Source organism: Alosa alosa, chromosome 12 (assembly GCF_017589495.1).
Source record: "Alosa alosa isolate M-15738 ecotype Scorff River chromosome 12, AALO_Geno_1.1, whole genome shotgun sequence".
Taxonomy (NCBI): domain Eukaryota; kingdom Metazoa; phylum Chordata; class Actinopteri; order Clupeiformes; family Clupeidae; genus Alosa; species Alosa alosa.
The window spans coordinates 13,839,832-13,849,303 of record NC_063200.1 but is presented as its reverse complement, the minus strand read 5'-3'; the positions used below and the strand labels follow the sequence as shown (position 1 = coordinate 13,849,303).

The 9,472-nt window shown below is 44.7% G+C and overlaps 1 protein-coding gene across 1 annotated transcript in view; it reads left to right on the top strand.

Moving 5' to 3' along the window:
- Positions 1-223: 223 nt before the first annotated feature.
- The window catches only part of tacc1 (transforming, acidic coiled-coil containing protein 1), a 52,431-nt gene continuing 43,182 nt past the window's right edge, over positions 224-9,472 (top strand). The window contains exon 1 of the mRNA XM_048258175.1: positions 224-375. The gene's annotated coding sequence lies outside the window, so the exon portion shown is untranslated. The remainder of the gene's footprint in view (positions 376-9,472) is intronic.

The following is a 9,472-nucleotide window of genomic DNA, read 5'->3' as shown; positions in this document are numbered from 1 at the left end:
ATCTCCTGGCGCTGTTGCAAATTATGACTTTGCTAGCAAACTGTGTCTTTAAGGCAGATTCCAAGCATACATTCCCACTGGGAAGTACGTTCATTTCCCATTTATCCGAGGCCGAATACGCCACATATTACAAAACATCCTTTTACCTTAAAGAGGCATGAACTACCCTCCCATCGCTTGGCCGGGGTACTATCGTGGCCAATGGACTTTATTCCATAACTCCGGCACATTTTGACGTAGCTACTCAAACTTCTTTTCGCGTTCAGACTTAGCCTACATTGTCGCCTGAAGGTTTCTTGTTTTGTTTATCAATTCAATCTTTTATCGCATATGTTTCGAGGGAAGGGACTTCCTTGGAAACCCACGTTTTGAAAGGTAGGTCATGTTTTTTGAAAGTTTTGTTTCTCACATTTTGTTCTGCTTATCCTACCGCCTTCGGTTAACTTACACGACGGCGTAGAAGGAGTTTACGCACGATGTAGAGGGGAATGTATGGGGCATACGAATTAAGTCCATCAATGATGGTCAACTGTCCGAGCTTCTGAAAGTTAATCCTTAGAAGTTTCATTATCTCGTTATAACGGGAGGTTATTCCAGATAGCCAGATGTGGTGTGCATCAGGATGCAACACTATCTTACACTAAACCTGCCGTGCAGTTGCAAACTTCGTTGGCCACATCCAGCCGCTCATATGAGCTATTTAAATATCCTCTCTTTAACAAGGCCATTTAAATTGCCACACAGTAAATCCAAAGTAGCCTACGCTATGCGCATTATTTAGGAACGCAGAAAACAGTTTCGACTCTGTTGCCGCTTCTCTGTCACATGGATGCCTTTGCAAAACGATGGATATATTTTCCCTACCTAGTATTTCTTTCTTTGCTCACTCTTGGTTACGGAAGAAGTGAGTCAGATTGGACATTGGAAATGAAGAGTAGGCCTACATGCCTAGTAGCCACTAGCCAGGTCAGTTATTTCGGTGTTGTTGGGTAAATGTCAGTTAGCCTCATTGCGCACTCATTAGTGTTGAGTGTTCAGCCGCATGGCGTGACGGGTCACAAATAAGACATGAAAAGCTGTACACTTCCTCGGCTTAGAGCTGTGCTATGCAGACGCTAACTGTGGACGTTAAATGTTCTCTTCTTGGGCGAGGAGTGAAAGACTTATACTTTTATATACTTTTATATATATAAATGTGTGTGTGTTGTCTGTATGCTACTGAGACCTTGAATTTCCCCTGGGGATCACTAAAGTATCTATGTATCTTATTATTGAATGTGTGTTAATCCATGGGAACCTTTATGGCTAAATGCAGTGGACAGCACACGTTGTGTGAATGGAAACTAGCTAAAATTGAATGGCCGTGACGTAATTAACTTAAACTGCTGATTACATCCCCCCAAATCTCTTTCAGATGTTTTAAAACTTTAATAAACATGGCTCAAACTTCCAAATTCCTTTCCGTGTACTGCAATGACAAGCACTGACTGACTGCAATTAGTCTGCAAAGAATCCGGCTGCATAATCATTTCTGTCATCACTTGCTGCCTGTCAAGACGTTTGAAGGGGCCTTGATGGTATTGTTAGCAGTGGAAGCTGAGTAGACCACAGATGTTTTTAAAAAGTAAAAGTCCTACCTTGTACACAACCATTGTATTGGTTCTGTGAACCTAAAACAGGTGATTTTACTTCTTATCAACCTGGCTGAAGAGTTGAGATTATAAGAAGCAGATGGTTTAGTGAATGGTTAAAATAAATATGTGGTACCGTAGGACTTATACTTTCTGAAGCCTGGTTTCCCATCATTGTGTTTTGCTGATGTTGCGTCTGAGGTGATGGAGAGTGTGTGTGTGTGGTGTGTGACGTGTGTGTGTGTGTGTGTGTGTGAGACTGGCCTAGGTTGTTCTCACTCCTGAGCATGCCTCACTCTCCACTCCACACGTCTGTCTATCACATGCACTGCTCACATGACCGATGGCAAACGACTCTGGTACTGGTTGGGCTCTGATCTGGTTGTGTTCTGGCTCCGGTCTGGCCTGGATGCGGTATGTACAGACCGCAAGAAGTCCAAGTATGTTTTTAGAGTCACCTGCTGTCTACGTTAGGTGCAGTCAGTTTCAGTAGACCTATAACATGCAACTGCCTGGCTTCACATCATTACTGTAGACACACTCACTGCCTTAGCCATGTTACCCTGTTTTTTATGTCTTGGATGCAAGACAGACATCACTGGGTCTAGGAAAGGGTGCGTTCTAGAACCCTTAAATGTTCTTTGGCCAGTCTCATTGAAGAACCGGAGATGACTCCATTTGGAAGTATTAGATGGAGAGTTCCTAGTAAACAGACAGATTACCTCATGATGATGAAAGGTTCAGTGTCTTAACACCAAGCATCCTTAACAATCCATGAACACCTTTTTTTCCCTCCAATGAGTGAATCCCAGAAAGATCAAATTGCACAGATAACATGCCCTGCGGCCAGTTATCTCCCAAACACGAGGGGACTGAGTGAAGCATTCATACGCAGGAACTGCGTGAAGGGCTTCTCGCCTACTCACAGATTCTCACAAAGGCCTCTCACTGTCTGACCGGTCACAAAGTGATGTCTAACATACTCCACTCCGGGGCGTAATGATGACGTGGTGCTAGCTGAGCTGATGTGTGAATCACTCACAAAGGGAACCACATGACTCGGGATGCCTTTCTTTTTCAGTGAATGGATAGGAACTATTGGAACTTTCTGGTAACCTGGAAGAGAGTCGCCAACCCACATACACTAAATATAAGGCTGCCCTTGCATGTGGATTGCATCATGTGTGTGTGTGTGTGTTTTCCACCCTTTCCTCTGGTATTTATGTTGCTTGGAGCCCGAAGCATGAGGTCACCCCATACACACCCCGCCCCGGCCAGGCAAAGTAGGAAGTGAAAGTCCTGGTCCTGTGTGTGTGTGTGTGTCTGTGTGCAGACGGCTGGAGATCTGAACGTGGGCTGAGTGGGTGTGGACAAGCCCCAGTGAGGTCAGCCGAGTGTCAGTCAGAGGTTCTGTTCATGTGGGCGGCCCATTCGGGTAGTTAGCCTAGGACAGGACACTGGCTGGGTTCTGTACGTTCCAATTCAGATCAGTGTTTCTGTCAGTGGTGCAGGAGGTCTTGATCAGTGAGCAAGCCTAGTGCACAAGAAGCACAACACCCCTGTTAGGTGAGCTGTCTGTCACACACGAAGGATGACATGAATATGAAAGTATTAAAGTGTCAGCTAATGACCCCAGCTGTGGGGCAACTGGCTGGGGCACGCCGGCGACCCGGGTTCGATTCCCGCCCCGCGGTCCTTTCTGGATCCCACCCCAACTCTCTCTCCCATTCACTTCCTGTCACTCTCCACTGTCCTATCATTAAAGGCATAATAAGCCCCAAAAAATATACTTTAAAAAAAAAGTGTCAGCTAATGACTAAATGTTAGGTGAGCTTCACTGTCTGTCACACACGAAGGATGACATGAAATATGAAAGTATTAAAGTATCAGCTAATGACTAAATGTAAATGTAATAATCATAGATGTGAAGATTAACCACTGGGACAGAGTTTTGAGCTGCACAATTAATTGCATCCTTTTTTAATTTTGATTAAAAATGTATAAATTGTGCAGCCCTACTATATACACTGTCTGATTGCTAACTCTAACATGTTCAGAGCCGTCCCCCACGGACAGGGGCCTTAGATGAGTAATGCTGCGGTCAGCATATTGACGGACCTTCCTCAAGTTCACACGCTTTATTCCCACACTGATAGGCTACTTGTGCTGTCAGTGGTGTAGTGTAAGCCCCTGGTCCAAGTTGTTAGTTTTTTCATTTATTTGTAATTCTAGACCAGGGTGTCTGTTCTGGCAGATTGACAGTGCGGTTCTACGTTCTAGTGATCTAGTGTTACTTCTAGTTCAGATCCCATAGTTCTGCCAGTTCTGGTTCTGGTTACGGCCTCCATCGGTGATAGTTCTAGCTGTGGCTGTCAGAGTAGCCCAGGGTAGTAGATTTGTGTGTGTGTGTGTGTGTGTACAGTGTGTGTGTGTGTGTGTGTAGCCCACTGGTCTGTGTAATTGTCCCTTGTGTGAGGAAGTCACGGTAAGATTTTATATCAACAGAGGGGTATTTCCCGCCCCCAGATTGCTCACAGTTCTCTGCATCTCAATAGGCAGCAGATGCAGAGGGGAGACACACACACACACACACACACACACTGAGTGCACAAGCCAGACTGATCGTCAGGCCCTGCAGTGAAATGGACTGATCATTACCGGGCCTCAGCAGGTCAAATACGGATCACTGACTTTGGCCCAGACCTGGTCCTGATATGGCCCAGACCTGCTTGCTAATCTGTTCTAGTATCAGCCGCAGGCAGAGGCCTCCCATGGCCACTTCCCTGCCTCGGGGCTGATCTCGGCCCAAATCTGGGCCTGATCTGTCCCTGAACTGCCTCAGTGCTGGTCAGGAGATGGTCGCTGTTTGGGTGCTCAGATCAGAGGGGAGGCGCACAGTCCTTTCATGAGAGTGAGCTGTGAGGTCAGTCCCGATCCCGCCCTGTTTTTACACGGCCTTGTTGCCCACGTAACCCGTGGTGAAGTGTCATGCAGAAGTTAAAGTTAAATTTGACTTTAATCCAAAGCGACATATTCTTGCATTGGCGGTGAGTTCAGGAATTGAACTCCGGGAGACGGACCGTTATGCGGTGACATTACCGCTGCTTCACCGCACCCATCATCTACGTGTCATGTATATCATGTGTTGTCATTTAAAACATGTCTGTGTAACCTGCCTTTTTAAGCATCCTTTTACTGACCGCTACAATTCTGAACAGCATAACTGTTAAATGTGTTAAATGTGTTTTCATAGATTTTATTTTATCTTTAACTTCAAATGACAGTTATTATTCATCCATATTCATCCATAATTCACATCAATGTGTTAATGCATCGTTTCCCAACCCTAGGGTTGGGACCCCATGTGGGGTCGCCTGGAGTTCAAATGGGGTCGGCTGAGATATTGGGTTTCTTACAATTGACCAGCACATTACATAAATATATATAAAAAAATATGAAAACCCCCATGATATCCAAGTTAAGTAACTAATCAGATCCTTCATGGCAATCTAACTATGTAGCCTAAAAACAAACCTAGACATCCCGCATGAGATCATTATGGGTAATAATTGCCTGGGTGCCATTCCGAACTTAGTCCCGCCCACAACTGAGGTCGGGAAGTTCAGTCTGGCATTGCTTCATTGTGGTGGAAGTATGCTCGCCCTATATCAGGCGGACCAATCAAATCAGGCTTTACGATGATGGACAGGTGAGCAACAGCGTCTGGTCTATCACGTCATCTGAGCACGCTTAGATTAGGCTTATGTTTGAAACAAAAACGCTGTGGCTAGAAGGATACATGGCTTTTAAGACCCCATATTGAAAATTCATATTATTTAATGAGGTCTTATCACTGAAAACGATTATTTCTGAAAACTTTGGCCAAAGTTGAGATGTGGGAAAACTCGTGGTTTCACTTTCATCAAGGGAAAACAGCGCTGTTGCATTGCGACATGTTCCCTCGTTTAAAAACGGAGGGGATATAGGAGAAGAACAAAAAGAACAAAATAGCTTACCTGGTTCGTGTGTTTTCTTCCTACACCTCACTGTAAGCTATTTTGCTGCTCTGATTGGTTAGGTCTATCCAATTGAGTGCAGAGGCATTCCCCCCCTGTATCGGTTGAAACACGCCCCATAATTACGTCCCAATGGAGCAGTATCAGACTCATATTCTGACTAGAATTGAGTATGACCAAAGTCCTTTTAGGCAAGTCCCTCCACTCGGCGGCCATATACCAACGTTTTATGAGCACTCATCGGGCACAGTCTTTGGGTCGAACTGCACGTGCGCAAGGCTTCACGACACCAATCTTGCTCCAGCGGCGAGATCACAACACATGATTGGCACGATGTCTTCACATTACACCACATGATTGGTAGCCTAGAAATCTAGACGCACCCTAGCGGCGGCAAATTAATTTACTCAGCCTGTACGTCTAGTATCAAACCATAGGGATTTCTATTGGCTGACGCCGTGGACCTCATCCAATCACAGCGCTCTATTTTGTTAGAGAGTCTTAAAGGCGGGCTTAACAGGATAACGACAGTCCCTGCGACGGTGAACAACAAGGAAGGTGGCTATGGCGAACGAAGAGCGGTTGTTTGAATCGGCGTTGGCGTCAACTTTGGAGGAGTTGGACTTGTGCTTTTCTTTGAAAGTTGAGCAACACAACTTTGCTACTTTGATTGCTTCAAAGAATTTCCCCTGGGGATCAATAAAGTATCTATCTATCTATCTATCTAAGAAGCAAAACAACCAGGCAAGTTAGTCAAACAAACAAATTAGCTTGCTAGGACATTAGGGTGGAAATACCACTCTCAACTGGATGTTACAACAGAGATGAGATGCACTCTCTCTCATGTTGTGAATGTTTGGGGTCGCCAATGTTTTGTGACAACATCAATAGGGTCACCTGCCAAAACAGGTTGGGAACCCCTCTGTTAATGTATTAATTGAGGGGCAGCCGTGGCCTACTGGTTAGCGCTTCGGACTTGTAACCGGAGGGTTGCCGGTTTGAACCCTGACCAGTAGGCACGGCTGAAGTGCCCTTGAGCAAGGCACCTAACCCCTCACTGCTCCCCGAGTGCCGCTGTTGTTGCAGGCAGCTCACTGTGCTGGGATTAGTGTGTGCGTCACCTCATTGTGTGTTCACTGTGTGCTGAGTTTGTTTCACTAATTCACGGATTGGGATAAATGCAGAGACCAAATTTCCCTCACGGGATCAAAAGAGTATTTATAATTTTATATACTTATACTTAATTCAGGGGTGCGTAGTGGTGAATACTTACTGTATTTATAATGTGCAGATGAAGTACATGAGACTCTTTTCTCCACACATCTATCTGTTCACCAGCAGGTGGCAGGCTGGAGCCAACTTTCACTAAGTCTCCCACCACCTCTCTCTCCTAGAGCCATCACTGGAGTGTCTCTGAAAGTCCATTAGTGGCCTTGTTGAAAATATTTAAGCTTAGGTAGACTATTTTTAGTCATATAAATGATATAAGTATAAATGGCTCATGCACTTATATGGTATGTGCTGAATTACTGTGTCTTCGTCTGTATGAACTATGATGTATTCCTGAGTCAACTTGTGTCTGTGCATGTTTGTGTGTATGTATGTGTGTGTCTCTGTGTGTGTGTGTATGTGTGTGTCTCTGTGTGTGTGTGTATGTGTATGTGTGTGTCTCTGTGTGTGTGTGTATGTTTGTGTGTGTGTGTGTGTGTGTGTGTGTGTATGTGTGTTTGTCTGTGTGTGTGTGTGTGTGTGTGTGTGTGTGTGTGTGTGTATGTGGGCTGATGTAGCAGACATCAGTGTCTAATTCTGACCTCCAGAACGCTCCGAGACTGGCTCTTTACGCGTGCACAAGCAGGGTGGCGTCTACACATTCCTCTTTTATCTCCTTCTCCACCGATAGATATCTATGTAGCAGGTTATATTCGACAACACAATCGCTCCATCAACACAGAGAAGAAAGAAGGCTTCTGTCTCCATGTTCAAAGCGTCTGCTCGGAGTGTGTTTTCGTGCACTGCCCTGGCGTTAGCTGAGGTGTAAACCCACTGGAGTATTTCGGAGGGAGGTGTCAGAGTCGTGTCGCCAGCTGACCTGTGCTTCCTCACACAGGGGTTCCACTGCTAGACGTGTAACATCGCCCACATACTGTAGCAATCCAGAGCTGCTCAGTACTGGAGAGATTAGTCTACTCCTGGACAACATGGGAGATTGTTGGAGGACATCACTGATCAATTAAAGATAGTGATAGTTATGAACTTCAGGCCGTTTATTGTACACACACACACAGTTGCAACAGAGACTTGATAAAGGACTTTGGGTGTAGTCAGCCTTCTCATTTGTAAATTAGTAATATAGTTGGCGGCCTTTAATAATCTGGAAAATAAATGTGGGGAACTTTAAAAACAAACCATTGCTATGTATATTATACAGTACATTGTTTTAGAATCTAGCTTTTGGGGCATGCAGTTATGGCGAAGGCACCTGCAGGGAAGCTTCCATCTTGTGATTACTGAGAGAGTGCTGAAGAATGTGTGTTATTCACTGGTAGATTGTAGCACATTGTTGCACTTCTGAGAACATCCGGAGAAGCTGTGAAATTGCAACAAGTCCCATGTTTACGCTGTATTTTAAAATCAATGGCTGTGTAAGAGACCTAAATTAAAGTGTGTTTTGTTAAGTTGTGACTTATCTCAGTACTCTCCATGAAAATGAACAAGAGAAAAGCCAGTTAGTTTGCATAGCCCATCAGAGGTCACCGATAACATTTGCTACACAAATATGAGCTGTCGTTGCATCTCCGACGGCCACGGAGCGACTGGTACCCTTTTCCTGGATAGATGTATCTGTTTGGTGCGGGTTAAACGTATTATGTTTTACCCGATAGCCATTGTCCCTTTTCTTTGTGAAGCGTATTAATGAGGATAAAAGCTGAAGGGATTTCTGGAAAGGATAATACAATAAGCCATTGTAGAGAAAGCTATTGTTTTGTTCACAGTGAATTAATTGCTGTTGAAAGTATGTCAGAGTTATAGAACCGGCTTATAGACAGCGACACCGAACAATGGCTGGAGAGCTTAAAGCATCCTTGTACCCAATCCTCTTTAGGACTGCCGTCGCTGTTTTCTGTGTTCATGTTTGCTCAGCCCAGACATGCAGTCTTTTTGTGTCTCAAGTAGGCTTCTGTTAACTAACTTGAACTAATTCTAACTAACAATAACTAATTCTAATTCTAGAATTACAATTAGTTAGAATTCTAACTTGAAGGGCACTCTAGTTCTTCCTTGGCCAATGCTACACTAGCCATCCAGTTTCACGAAAATCGGGCCGATAGTTTCTGTGTAATCCTGTTTACAGACAGACAAACAAACAAATCACACCAAAAACATCACCATCACCTTGCTGGAGGCCAGGTCATAGCACCAAACTCCCAGGCTGGACCCTGCAGAGCAGCTCATGCTGTGGGCACATGTTTATGTTTGTGTTTGTGTCATGACAGGTCTCACTAGTGTTTCTCACTGACGTGACCTTCATGCATGTGATGGGATATTTGTATCATATCTTGATGCTTTATTAGTACTCGCTAATTATATAATGTTAGCTGAAAAGGTCTGTGGAGGAAAGTCCAAACTCTGAGATGAGTGGAGTGGACTGGACTGGATGGGCCTACATCTTTGATCGTGGATGTCTTTAACCCTGTTATAGTTGATAGAAGACATATGATCTAGTAATAATGGAGAGTCCGCCCCTCTGTTTGTTTTACGCAGCCTGCCTGCGCCAGCTGATGGGGTTGATCACGTCCTGGTCTGGCGAAAACGCTCCCAGAGTGA